This window comes from Mustela nigripes, chromosome X (genome assembly GCF_022355385.1).
Source record: "Mustela nigripes isolate SB6536 chromosome X, MUSNIG.SB6536, whole genome shotgun sequence".
Lineage (NCBI taxonomy): Eukaryota > Metazoa > Chordata > Mammalia > Carnivora > Mustelidae > Mustela > Mustela nigripes.
Genome location: NC_081575.1, coordinates 17,339,180 through 17,354,119, shown reverse-complemented (window position 1 = coordinate 17,354,119; position 14,940 = coordinate 17,339,180). Strand labels below are relative to the sequence as shown.

General features: G+C 47.6%; 1 protein-coding gene across 1 annotated transcript in view; it reads right to left on the bottom strand.

The window, feature by feature from the left end:
- GPC3 (glypican 3) overlaps positions 1-14,940 on the bottom strand; it is a 399,544-nt gene that overhangs the window by 1,226 nt on the left and 383,378 nt on the right. The window lies entirely within an intron of this gene.

Genomic DNA, 14,940 nt, shown 5'->3' with positions numbered 1-14,940 from the left:
GCAAAACTGACCTAATGCATAGGATTTAAACTGATACCAAGCAAAGACCAAGGAGAGGCCGATGGGTAAGGGCTTTCCTTCTTTGACCACCTTCCATTTATGAAATATGTTCAAGATTCTGAAAAGAAGTTCGGATGTTGGTGCTGGCCTAAGGCAAACGTCTCTCAGAAGGCACATCTGAGTAGATGGTGGTTTGTCAGGAAATCCAAGATGGCCAGCCCTGGCCCAGAGGCCAGCTTCCTTCAGCTTTGTTTGTCCAGATTTAGAACTCAGATCGACTCCCTTGGCTTTTCTAGACTCGGTTGCCAGTGTTTCTATTTCAATAGCTTGGGAAGGGGGTGTGATGTGAGTGCCCTCACCAGCCAACTGTCCTGTGGCCAGCGGAGCCGGAAGGGTCCCTCAGGGACACTGAGATACAGAGCAACAGGCCCAGAGGAATGACTGGGATGCTACAGAGGGAAGGAAGGAAGGGGAAAGAAGGGCTCCTCTTACAAGGGATGAAACACGCAGTAAGTCACAGGAAGAAAGTGTGACGACTCAGCTGGCCCAGGACGCGCACACAGAGCAGGGCCTGGGACCAGGGCTGTTGGGAGGCTGGCAATGGTTAGAGCAGGCTGCAAGGTCCAAAAGGGGCTACCGTAGTTTTGGCGGCCCCCAGCAATGAGGAGGGAAAGAAATTTCCGGCCTCAACTGGAACAAGATTTTACGGTCAGCCTAAGATAATGTATCAAGGTTTTCTTAATTGCACGTGTTTGATACCTATACAGATCAACTTTTTCTCTTAGTTTACTAACTATATTTCTTAATGCATGACAGTTCATATGCCTTGTCTTTGTAGCTGATGGGTATTTCTTTTTTTTTTTTTTAAGATTTTATTTATTTATTTGACAGAGATCACAAGTAGGCAGAGAGGCAGGTGGAGAGAGAGGAGGAAGCAGAGAGCCTGATGTGGGGCTCGATCCCAGGACCCTGAGATCATGACTTGAGCTGAAGGGAGAGGCTTTAACCCACTGAGCCACCCAGGCACCCCTGTTGCTGATGGGTATTAAGGCTTTCCCTCTTTTGTCATATTTAGTACAAATTATGTTTCTATTTTGTGGTTGACTCTAGTTTTCTTTGCTGTACAAAGAAACCGTGTCCTACCTTTTAATATATATGAATCTGACTACATTTTGCTTCTCTAAAGCTGAGAAAGTTGTTCTCCCGGAGTGCCAAGAAGAATTCAAATCAGATTTTCCAGAGAACCCTCTTACTCAGGGAAAAGCGACTCGACTGACTCTAATCTGGGTTTCCTCTCCCCACAAAATAAATACACACGAAGAAAAGCAAAAGAAGAGGAGAACAAAGAGGCACGCTCTATTTGGAAGTCAGACCTCTCTCTCGGAAAGGCGAACTGCGCGCAGCGCACAAGAGAAGGCCAAGGTCAGCACAGGTTCAGGTCATGATCGGGTTTCAACCAAGTTGAGAACACATATGGCTCTAGCTGTTGAAAGCCCAGCCTTGAGTCTCGAGGCGACTTCTCAACTTCAATGTGGAGTATTTTTAGGGTTGACCTGAATGAGCGAACTCTTAGCCTTGCTTTCGGATTCCTTTTCTGGATATGCCCCTTGTCCAACGTCAAGATGAAACAACATCTATTCACGTGACCACTCAGCCCTTGTGCTATTTATCTTGCTCCTCAAATAATCCGTGAACACTGGACAGCTTCACATCCTAGAGCAGTTATGGTAAACCTAGCAGAAGCTAAGCCCAGAAGCTTCGAATCTTCTTTGCCACCAGAGACCTTGTTTTCTATTTCTGTCTCTTGGACCCTATGTTTTGGAGTTATAAAAATGATGACCAGAAAAAAAATATATATATAAATAAATAAATAATGACCAGAAAAAGAAAAATGGCGACCAGGTAGAGTCCTCATCGTGGGCTGGGCACTGTGCTAAGCTATTTATATACATTATCTCATTTAATTTAACCTTTCTCAGCAATGTTGCGAGGTAGGCATTATAATTCCCATTTTACCAACGAGGAAGCTCCAGCTCAGGTTCCTTTTTTGGCCCATATTTACACAGCTGGTAAGTGACAGGTCAGACTCGGAACCTCACATGAAGCTATACCGTCTTTTGAACAATTTTGCATATCAAATAAACTGTAATGATTAAGTAGTCACGGATTCTTTTCATGAAAAGAAAGTCGCCTTGATTAGTAAAATATATATTGCCAAAGAGAACTCAAGAGCATGAGAAAAGTCAGTGTTTCCACATAAAAGTGATCACATACTTGACTGAGTAGCCTTATTCCGCTTTGTGCAATCCCAAAAAGAGCTCTGGGTTTGGGGACCGAGAAGGAAAATTACGTCCCTTCAATTTCCCTGAAGAAATCAGCAGTGGGCCACCATCATGGAGATTCGAGATGAAGGGGACAGCCTAGCATGACAATGAAGCATTTTGACAGGCAGAAGAAATAGGGTTTGGGTCAAAAATAAATGTGGATAATATTCCTGGACAAGGGAAATATGACCCAGTTTAATTCAACAAACTTAATGGTAGCCTACAGTGTCCCAAGTTTGGAGCCGGAAGGCTGGAGAAAGACTCAGGACCTGCCTTCAGGAACCCCACATTCTGACAAGGAAAATGGACCGATAGACAAACCAACTAGATACTTGGCAGAAGGCAGTAAGGGCTCAGACAAAGGCACAAACAAAACACTATGGGGAGAGAAAAATTCCAACTAGAAGGACCTGGGAAGACTTCTCAGAACAACTGGGATACAGTCAACACCACGAAGGTTGGGTGGGACCATGGCGGAACCCAATGAGCCGAGGGTTGAGCTTGGGCAAAACCATTAATATCAGAGAGTGGAGGCAGGCCCTGGTCAGTAGAAGAAAGTAGCCTCTATGATGGGGGGAAATTGGGTGTATGCTGTTGGTGTGTGTGTGTGTGTGTGTGTGTGTGTGTTGCATGGTGGGTGATAAGAGGTAAGGCAGGAAGGACAAGTAAGGGTTAAATGATGGTAGATTGGGAATGCCAAGACTCTACTCTGTGGGCAACAGGGATCCATTGAAGGTTTTGAAGTACGAAATCTACTGATTGGTGTTTTTTTTAGAAAGATCGTTGTTAAAAAGAGTTTGGAGGACAGCCCTAGGTGGGAGAGAGTTGTCAGACATCTTGTCTTGGAAAAAAACAAGCCTGTGGGAACAGTATCTGGGGATCAGCCAGTAGCAAATATGAATTTAAAAAAAAAAAAAAACCCACAAAGGAGCTAAATCTACACCAAATCAAAACTTTCTCATTTTGCTACAAACCAGATCTATTATGGGAGTCATCTTAAACCATTCTCTTTTAAGTCATTCATATTTTTATGTTTATCAGTGATATTCCAGAACATATCTTTGCTGTATTATGTACATACTGTAAAAGGCACATAAATTGTTTCTACCTTACAGCTGATTGTCAGTGAGAGCTTTTGGGGCCAGCAAGGAGATTTTCACACAAAATCGGAAAATCGGTTTCTATTTGTTATCAGTTTGCCTAGACCCAGAGGGTAGACCCAACAATCTATACTCATTACATGCTCAGCCCTGACTCTCATTTTGCCTTCCTCAGTGCTGCACATCAGATGCTCTCTTTATATTTATTTATTTATTTATTCACATTGGAACACTCATCCCTGAAATATTTTTATCTTACGTGCAATGAGTTGGCATTAAGGTAGGCACCAGGGATATAGCTGCAGTTAAGGCAAGTATCTTGGAAGGATAGATATCAAGGAGGGTCACATAATCCAACTTCATGAAGCCCATTTCCTTAGCGTACCGATGGACACACTGATGGATGTACTGACGGACACAGTGCCGACACATAGGGAGGCCGTGCTTCTGGATCAGATGGTACCAGTTCAAGGAGACATGGCAAGAACAAGAACCCTGGGGCGCTGGGTGGCTCAGTGGTTTAAGCCTCTGCCTTCAGCTCAGGTCATGATTCCAGGGTCCTGAGATCGAGCCCTGTGTCTGGCTCCCTGCTCAGTGGGGAGTCTGCTTTCCCCTCTCTCTCTCCCTCTGTGTATGTTCTCTCTCTTTCTAGCTCTCACTCTCTCTCAAATAAATAAAATCTTTGTAAAAATTAAAAAAAAAGAAAAGTTTTTCTGAGCTGGGCAAAGCACTTTGTGGGGAACCCTCCAACCTTAGTGGAGTTCCCAGGGCAGGCTGTCCCATCCGGAGAGTCTAGAGCCCTGGACTCCAGGCCTGGCTCAGCCACTGTCTGACTAGTTCACCCTGGGCAAGTCATTTCCCTCTACTCTGGCTGCCGGTCGTCCCATCCGCCCCCATCAAGGACTACATGTCCTTCTAGTGTGAGTTCTCTCAGATTCCCAGGCTCTCGGGGCCCAGGGAGGGACGCGGTCTGTGGCAGGCTGCAATCTCCCCTTCGCTCACAGGAGTGCAGGGACTGCCCCAGCAGAACCTCCCGAAGCAAGTAGGGGCAATGAGTTGCTTCCCTTGGGCTGTTCCTCAACTACCAAATTCTTGAACCTTCTTTCTTCTTGCGCTGCACTAGGCTCAGATCAAAGACGCTGGTGATCAATAAATCTTCCCTGGACTGTTTGGCTTTTCTTTAAACCTTGGTGGAAAAACTTGCACTAGCAGACCTTTGGGGAGAAGTTACTGGACCCGGCGCGCATCAAACCGGCAGGCACAGGCAGCCAGTGAGAAGAGCCCGCGGGCCCTCCGGAGCCACCGGGGTCTTGGGCGCGTAACGGGATGCACGTGCTTGTCCTCTGATGGCGGGCCATCAAGGGGAGCGGGGCATTGCCACAGGGGCCTCGCCCACAGCGGCAGGCCGACCTCGAGGGCGAGCCGGCAAGGAGAGCTGGTATCACGGTACCAGGGGAGAGAAGGCTGCTGCAGAGCCAAGCATGGGGGTTTCCTCCTGCTAAGCCTGCGCCGGCGGCTGGCTTCAGTTGGCCCCTAATGCAGCAACAGAGCAACACCGCTCGCCCTGTGTTTCCCGCTTGCTGGGCACAGTTGGCTCCCAGGACGAGGATGTGTGAAACCTTCAGTACATGGCTTGGTAGGCCCCAGGGGTCGAAAGCAGGGAAGCCTCTGGAGGAATCATGTGCCTTGATCTCCACGGCTCGCTCTGCCGCCCTCAGGCGCTGCCATTCACTTCGGAGTCCCATACAGATGGCGGTTTCCGGGCTGGCCGTGTCCACACCACCAGCTGCCTGCCCCGGCCGTGTCCATACCACCGGCCGCCTGCCCCGTCAACCCCTGCTCCTCTGTGAACTTTCAGGTGTGAAATGACTCCTTGGACTTGAAAGCAGAAGAGGGTGACTTTGCTAATGACCCTGGGGTCTCTGGGAGTCTAGATTTTCTTCTTCATCGATCAGATGAAGGAGGCTGGCTGCCGGGGTGGGGGTGGGGCGCTCTGAGTTTTAATTGGTCTAATGGGACTCTTCTCCAAATGGACCCATTGCACAATGTACCTTCTTTTTCTTTCTTTATTTCATTTTTTTTTTTTTAAGATTTTGTTTATCTATTTGACAGAGAGACACAGTGAGAAAGGGAACACAAACAGGGGGAGAGGGAGAGGGAGAAGCAGGCTTCCCACGGAGCAGGGAGCCCGAACTGGGGCTCAAGCCCAGGACCCGGGGATCATGACCTGAGCCGAAGACAGACGCTTAATGACTGAGCCACCCACGTGCCCCAACAATGTGCCTTCTTGACAAACAAGGGGAGCTGCCGATTTTGCAAACCGTCTATTCGGGGAAGAACCCGCCAGCCTCTTCCGGAAGAGGGCCAGGCAATGAGATGTCCACTTCATTGCCTACAGCCGGTTCCAGCCTATAAAACACCCTCTGGGCTGTAGAGCAATCACAGTGGGTTTCCCCGGGAGTATAGACATGGTCTCCTCCTACAGGCGTCTGTCGCCCAGGCCGGGCCATGTGTGTCAGCAGGGTACACTGCAGTGGGCTGGGGCTGCCTAAAGCCATGGCCTGTTTTTTCCTAAAGACAAAGAGGGGAGAGCCCTCCCCCCATCTTATACTAAAACACACAAGGCTGTGTGATGGAGGACAAATGCACTCTCGGCGAACTCATGGTATATACACCGCACGATGTCTCACGTTTACAAGGACCTTCGGGTTCTGGCCCAGATTCTGAGAAACAGGGGCTCACTTTCACTCCTCACCGATGTCCAGGGTCCTTGGGGAGGAAGGTCTTAAAAGCACTGGAAGCATCCTTGGGTCATCTGCGCTTTGTACGCTACTCAACACTGGAAACTATGACTCATGTGTTCCTCGTGAATGACTTAAGGTAGGCTTTTCTAAGACAACTGCCTCGCTGAGAGGGGAGACCACCACAGTAACGGCCCTTACGTGGTGTTCCAATCGCTCAGTTTACGGATACAAAATGGTGGGGTGCCTGGGTGACTCTGTAGGTTAAATGTCTGACTTTAGCTCTGGTTAGAGCTTGGGGTCATGGGGTTAAGCCCCGCCTGGGGCTCCCTGCTCAGCAGGGAGTCTGCTTCTCCCTCTCCCTCTGCCCCTCCCCCCCTCCTGCTTGTGCTGTCTCTCTTTCTCTTTCTCTCTCTCTCCCTCTGACATAAATAAATCTCTTTTTTTTTTTTTGACATAAATAAATCTTAAGAAAAAAGAAAAAGAAAATGAATACAAAATGGTTTCCGGGGATCTAACTACGACTAATGCTTCACTATTGCATTTAGCCATTAAGAAAGGAACAAGCAAAAATATCACCTAATCCCTTTAGAAATTAAACCATTTTACTATAGAACCTTATTATAACGTGGGCCACTACTATACTTATTTAGATACATCATGAGTCAAGCCATATTCCCAGAAACAGAACAACTGTGTCCTAGAAACCCTGACAGCGGGAGTGGGTGGTGTGGGTGCCGGCCCTCCTCCACCGGCCCCAGAATTATCGCCACCTTCCACAGGAGTGTCCTGACTCCTCCTCTCATGTCTGCAGATCCTTCTCACCCAGGGCTGCCTGGCGGCTCCACGGGAATCACACCTCACCACAGCCTTCACTTCCCACGGGAGGAATGACTTCACCCTGTGGGACAGAGACACGGTGCCCCAAGCCCCAGGGGAGAAGATTCGAGAACAGGCTTAGAGAAGGTGAGGGAAGAGAACATTGTCAAGAGGGGAGGGTTCGTGTCGTCCGACGTTTATGGAGAGGTAGAGCAATGTAAGGAACCAAGAAGCTGCTACTGAAAGTGTCACCTACATTGTTACAGGAGACTCTGGAGAGAAGTTCAGTAGGGCTGCTGGGTGAGAGAACAGAGTGTCTGGAGTTGAGGAGAGAGCAGGAGCTCATATGGGTTCACGGAGTCCTGATCAGCCTTTGGAGAAACTTGAATGAGTGAAACAAAGCACTGTCACCCTGACTGTGCCCCAGAGACCGCGTCACGTTATGTCACTAGTCTGTACAACCACACCTCGTTAGAAGGTGCTTCCAGAGTGCCGACTCAAGACAGCCTTTGGAAATGCTGAATTCTTGTGATCCTTGATACACCGACAACCTCAACTAGACTCTCAGAGACTTGTGTACCAATGTCCACAGCCGATTACTCACCATGGCCAAATGGTGGAAGCAACCCAAGTGTTCATCATTGTAAGAACGGATAAACAGAATGTGGTACATCTGTACAACAGAGTATCATTCAGTCACAGAAAGGAACACAGGACTGACACATGCCACAGCATATGTAAAACTTGAGAACATGAGGCTCGGGGGCACCGGGGTGGCTCAGTCAGTTAAGCATCTGCCTTCAGCTCGGATCATGATCCCGGAGTCCTGGGATTGAGCCCTGCATTGGGCTCTCTGTTCAGTGGGGAATCTGTTTCTCCCTCTACCCTTCCTCCCTACTTCTGATTTCTCTCTCTCTCTCAAATAAATAAATAAAATCTTTAAAAACAAACAAACAAATAAACAAACAAACAAATGCGATGTTCAGTGAAAGAAACCAGTCACAAAATACCACATGGCATATGACTCTATTATATGAAATGTGCAGAACAGGTAACTTTTGGAAAGAGTGGTAATGGTTGGGTAACATTCTGAAACGTAATGATGTCCCTGAATTGTACACTTAGTGGTTTAAATGGCAGGTTTTATTTTACCGTGATTAAAAAAAAAAAAAAAAAAAAAAAAAAAACCTATAGAAACCAAACAATAATGTCCTCTGGGGCAAATCCCAGTTCCTAAAAAAAAAAAATACTCCAGTATTTTACTTTGCAGAGAGCTGTGTGAACATACCCCAGACCAAAGCATCCACCCCCACACCGCACTCCTTCAGCGCTTTGAAAGTCAAGTAGTCCAAAAGAATTAAAATGGGTGGATACTTAGACACTAGCCCAGAACTGCAAATGTGACTTCTCAGTTGGGAATGGTGGAAAGAGGGCAGTTTGGGTCAAGGATTTTAATCAGAGGCTATTTTAAGAGAAATTTTTATACAAGCTCGGGAAACGTCTGTGTATTTCTGGGGCTCACACAGATGATGCTAAGCTGAAACCATATTTAAAAAACATCAGTGAACGGATACACTCTGTCTTCATTTCTTTAACAAAAACTTAATGGTTTAGATTCACAGAGCTCTGTTTACGAAATAAATTTCAGGCATGACGCCACTACAGAGATATGCATCCCTGGGCTTTGAGGATATAGGAGGAAAACACAACGTGTCACTCATTGTGGTCAAATCCGATTGCTGGTGAGATGTAGGGGAGAGTGAGGAAGGGCCTATGGTCCCTCAGAGCCCAGCCTCCAAGATCTTCAATGAAAAGCACCATGAGAGCATGTGGGGCAAGGGTTTAGATCCTCTTGGATGGGAAGACCCAGAGTGTGGTAATCTTCCACTTCTAATAAGCCATGGTGGATCTTACCAAAAAATACACCCAAGAATCAACATGTTTGCAATGTCCTGGCAATGCCCAACAGCAGAGAAAATTATAAGTACAATAACGAATGGGTCCAAATGGCTGGAGTCCCTAAAAACCACTCGGCCCGGCTATGGGAACACTGCAGGCCAGAAATCGACAGCAGGCAGGTGTCCTCATAAGTGAAAGAGGGAAAAAAGCCTCCTTAAGTTGTTCCATCTGAATTTCTTCCTCAAAAACTCTCCAAGGGTGAAACGTCTCCATCATCGTCGGTGGGATTTGGGGAATTGAGGTTACTCCTGCCTCAATTTACTTGGAAGAACACATCATCAGGTTGGCTCCATCTTCCTACCTTCCCATCTTTGGGTCTGGATTGCCAGTACGCCCCCGTTCTCACATTCACCCAGGCGATCCCGACTAGTTCTCGCTTTCCTTCAGCCCCTCTTGCCTCCCAACCCCGCCCCCCCCCCCCTTAGTCCTCAGCTTCCCAGTGGAAGAAGATACTCTCTCCTCTCCAATGACCCACGGCTGTCCGGGAAGCAGGACTGTTCTAGACTGTGACCGCAGAAACAAGACAACGCCTCTTCCTAAATCACAGGTTGAATCACATCTGCCTCTTCCTCAGAATCCTTTGATGGCTCCCTGCTGGATGTGAGATCAAGTCCTATGTCCTTAGAATGGCTTTCACCAGCGGCTCCTCGTGCTCTCTTGCTTTCTAGTTTCCACTGCCCATATATTTCTCCAGGCACCATATACCAGAGTCATACCATACCATCCCATTCATTGTTTGCTGTAAAAGGCAAGTTCTTGGAAATTCCCATGTCTTTCTCCATACTGTTCCCTCAGCTGGGGTGGTCTTATATGATACCTCTTCCAGGAAGCCTTCCCATCTTGCCCCTGCCAAAAAAAATCCCTTCCGTCTCTGGCTCTTTGCTGGATTGTACTTCTCGTATAGCATGTCTCAGTCTGTCTCATAGGAGACTTAGTATTTCTACACTCCTGTCCTCGGCTAGACTGTGAGCCCCATCAAAGTAAGAAATAAGTCTTATTTATCCCGGGGGCTGCCACGCAGAACCTGGCAAGCACGGATGCTTACAGACATGTTTGTTGACTGAATGACTGACTGTGCCAACACATTATCTCATTCTCCTGAGAGTATAGGCAGGGGCAGGGCCACTCCCTTAGCAGATTCCCTTCCCGAAGGATCTCTCCTCCCGACCTGATGATTTTCCAAGGGGAAAAGAGTCCTGCGGAGCTGTGATGAAGACAAGACAAGGGTAGGGTGGCGGTGGGGAGGGGTGGCCCAGGCAGCAAACGGCAGGGCTCCGACCCTAACCTCTAGATTCCAAAGCCCTACTGACAACAGCCACTTCTTACCCCCATAGTCAGTTAGTTCCCTGCACTTGGGGTGCATGAGATATACAAAGATTACTTTCTTATTCCCTTTTGCTGCCTGGAATTTGATGCCTTGCTATGTAAGCAGCTGACACAAGCCGGCATTCCGTGGGCCATGCTGGGCAGGAAACAGGTTTTCTGGGGAGCAGGTTCCATTTATTTCTTACTTGGAAACTTCGCGATCGGGTTCCCATACCTTTGACCTCTGCCTTTGCACTGCCATCTACCCGCCCTGACCACGCCCTGCCCTTTTCCTCGCCACTGATTCCTAAGCCTTGGGGACTGTTGGTGATTAGAACTTCAGTGCCCAGCTGTGTGACATCAAAGTAGAGCTTCGTTCGGGAAGTCCTTTGCTTGGCCGTTATAGGACAAAGTAATGAGCCTTTGCTTGGCCATGATAGGACAAAGTAATGAGCCTTGCATCCCTGCCCCGACGCAGGCTGGGACCCTCACCCCTCGCAGAGCTCTGGGGGATGGCTGCCAGGAAAATACAGTTACATGCTGGCCTGGGGAGTAAACACGCTGCCTTAACCTAAAAGTTCTGTGTTTTCATTTCCCCCTCTTTCCACTTCTCTATTCACTCCTTTTTCTCTTCTCATTGCTCCTTAAACTCATTTCCTGTGTCCAATTATTCTCTCCTCTTCTGTCTAGTCCACGCTCCACTAAGCATTCTCTGCCATCTCCACTGTGATGTTTCCCATACCCTCAGGCAAGGGGCAAGGCTGGAATCTTCTGGTGGATTTTGAATCTTAAAGATGCTTTTCTGTTCCTTTCCTACTTTGAACTGAAACCTCTCACCAGGGTTCTGTTTTTCTTTAAAAGTGGTTCTAGGGGCGCCTGGGTTGGCTCAGTGGGTTAAGCCGCTGCCTTCGGCTCAGGTCATGATCTCAGGGTCCTGGGATCGAGCCCCGCATCGGGCTCTCTGCTCGGCAGGGAGCCTGCTTCCTCCTCTTCCTCTCTCTGTCTGCCTCTCTGCCTACTTGTGATCTCTCTCTGTCAAATAAATAAATAAAATCTTTAAAAAAAAAAGTGGTTCTAGTATCTTCTTCCTTATTCTTATACTGTTTACCCCTCTGTGCCATTTCCCCGGTCCTGCCTGATCCACCCTCCCTCCGCCCCTGTACCCGTCCACGCCCCCTCTGTAATTTCCCTTCTTCGCACTCCATACCCATGCTATTTTATTTTTATTTTAAGTCATCTCTATACCCAGTGTGGGGCTCGAACTCATGTCTCCAGGATCAAGAGTTGCATGCTCCACGGACTGAGCTGGCCGGGTGCCCACCATGCCAGTGTGGTCACTATTTCATGGCTTCATCTTTTCCTTAAGGGGAAAATGCCTTGGACTTAAATAAAGAATATTCTAACAATTTGTGCAATCTGAAAATTGCATAGCCTGGCCCGAAACAGTGAGCTCTATCTCTGGAGGTGATCTCAGAATGTGTGGACAGCCATTTGGTAGCGATATCAGTGAGGGGGTTCAAACATAGAATGACGGTGAGGTGAACAGTATCCGAACTAGTATCTGAATAGTAACTGAACTCAGGAACTGTTTCTACTGAATCTTTTCCCCACCACTCTTGAACAGTTAGCGGTAACTCGCAAGTGGTAGAAGTCTTGCTCAAAGCCGCCATAGCATGGGATCACTCAGGCTCCGCAGGAAGAAAAGAGGCATCAGGTGGAGAAAATTCATTTTGGGAACATGATCAGGACATAAGTTGGAAGGACCCACAGGGGAAAACAACTGAGGACAGAAAGCTGGATAATCGTCATACAAATAGCCTGTGGGCCTTAGAACAAAGAAGGCAAGTCCAGAGGGAGGCCAGGAAAGGTAAAACGATGCCAAGTTGCCCAAACTCACAGCTATAAAGATGTAAGAAGGAAAAGGGAAAATTCTCCTACAAAAGGTGGCAGCCAGATCACTAAGCAGGAGTAGAGGAAGAAGCAGGAAGATATTAAGCCAAAATAAAAAGAAGCAGCACCGAGCAAGAAATGAGTATTTAAAAAAAAAAAAAATATATATATATATATATTTGACAGAGATCACAAGTAGGCAGAGAGTCAGGCAGAGAGAGAGAGAGAGGAGGAAGCAGGCTCCCTGCCGAGCAGAGAGCCCGATGCGAGGCTCGATCCCAAGATCCTGAGACTATGACCTGAGCCAAAGGCAGAGGCTTTAACCCACTGAGCCACCCAGGCGCCCCAAGAAATGAGTATTTTAATGAAGTAGAGTCAAGGGTGGACCCAGTTCTTTATAACTGAGAAGGGGGCAGGCATTTGGGGTAATGTCTTTACCTACCTACGGGATACACCGAATGTGCCCGTCAACTAAGACAAACGCATCCTGCTGTTGGCCAAGTGCAATGAAGGAGGAAAGCAGGAAAGCATCTGAGAAGAACCAGGTGTGGGCATAATAGAGTCATCAGAAGATGAACAATGGGTGAAAAGAGGAATGGGGATTAAGGAGAGTGTGGAAGCGTGGAATCCCTCTCTGGGACACCCGAAGCTCCTATTACCCTGGACATGAACTATACTGGAAGTAAAACCAAGATTAAAAAAGAAAAGAAAATGAATGATGGCATGTCAGAGTGAACAGGCCTTGCATGGCCAATAAAGATGCCATGTTTAAACACATCAAAATGCAATCAACAACAATAAAAGGTGGAACTGGGGCCTTAGAGCCTGGCACCCTAAACTTCTGCAAACAGATGCTAAAAAAATGATGGAAATAAACAGAGCAGGTCCTCTGCAATTATCCAAAGGGAAACAGGGACTAGGGTGGTAATATTCATTGCTTGGTGAAAAGCAAATCAAATGCAAGGTAGTTTCTGGCACTGGGAGAGGGTGGCAGAGAATCAGGATGTGGCATCAGTCTCTTTAATGTGGCATTAGTCTCTTGTGACTCCTGTCATTTTATCTCATGGGGGCTTTCCCCAGCCGGTTAGGAAGAGGAGAGTAGACTGGAAAGTTCTCCCTTGGAGTCATAGGCTGCTCCAAACGAAATTCCCATGCATTGTTTTGTTGTGTTCTCTCTGTCTCTCCCTTTTTTTTCTTTTTCAACAACTTTATTGAGGTACGGTTTAAATACTATACATTCACCCATTTCAAATTCATTTCCAGCGAACAATTTATTCAATGATTTTCAGTGAATTTAGCAAGGTGTGCAAACCGACATCCTAATTCCATTTCTGAGCATTTTCATCAGCCCAATAAGATCCCTTATGCCAGGTTACAGCTGAACCTTCGATGGAGTCTTTTCCCTTTGAGCTCTCTTCCAGCGTCCAATACCACTGGCCACTCTCTATTTTGAAGCTTGGCCTCCCCTTAGTTTCAGATTCCCCTCCGTGCAGGCTGTCCTCTGCCTCTAGGGACCATTCTCAAATTCCTCTGAGAATCCCTGAAGCTGTTTTTCTTAAAGATGGGTGTTCTCTCTCATCTCTTCCTTGGCCCTTCGCTCTTCTTGCTTTATGCGTCTTCCCGAATGTTCTCTTCAGTGCCCCTGGCTTTGTATCACTCAGGAGGATCCCCAAATCTCTCTCTTTCTCGGACATCTCCCTGGAGAGCTAACTGCTCCCAGGCCATTTCTACCTAGACTGCTCTCCGGCAACTCAGACCCAACAAGCCACCAAGGATGTGGCATTTCTAGTCTCTCAAGTGTCCAACTCCTGTCCTCCCCACCCCACCCTCTCCCCTCTTCCCCTCCTGGTTTGGTGATTTCTTCTAACTGGCCCTCCGGTTGCCTAAGCCCCAAACAGCCAGGGCTTCCTAATTCCTCCTCCTCTTTCACCCTCTGGGTCTAATTAATGAGGCACCTGTTAAGTTCTCTGTCCTCACAACTTGGTGAATTCTCTCCCTGTGCATTGCCCTTGGACTGCTTAGATTCGGCTTGCGTTATCTCTCACCTGGGCCCGCAGCCTCCCAGTTTTGTCCCCAAGCAAACCAGGCTCCTGCACAGTTGATAGGGTCCTTTTATTTTGTTAATTTTTAAGCTACTCAACACATGAATGCATTCTTGAAGCTAAAGGTTCAAACAACACCTGAGTCTATAGAGCAACAAAGAAAGCCCTCCACCCTTTCCACCTCCCAGCCAACAACTCCCCAGGGGCAGTGACTGGTAAATAAAGAAATACTGGTACTTTCCATGCATATGTATATGCTCCAATCTCTCGGAAATCTTTGTATATTAATGCACATAGAATGGTCCCATTCTTTTAACCACTGCAAGAAATTCCGTAGTATGCATTATCATCATTAGCTGTTTCCCCACTGAAAGGCATTCTGTTTGCGCCTCACTCCTTTCCGACCGAACAACGCTGCAGTGGGCATCCTCTGACACACACTTGGATACGTGGTGTATTTCCAGAAGGTCTATTCCTAGGAGAAAGCTGGCGTGTAGGCATGGAGACTGTATGGGAGCGAACTTGCAGGGCAGTACGACAGAAGGCGGGAAAGACTGGCTGGAGAAGATTCGAGAGAAAGGAGATGAATGAATTTTTCTTAAAAAGATAACGGAGGGGTGCCTGGCTGGCTCTGTTCATGAACCCAGGGTCCTGGTATAGAGTCCTATGTCGGTCTCTCTGCTCAGCAGGGAGCCTGCTTCTCTCTCTCTCTCTCTCTGCCTGCCTCTCTGCCTGCTTGTGATCTCTGCCTGTCAAATAA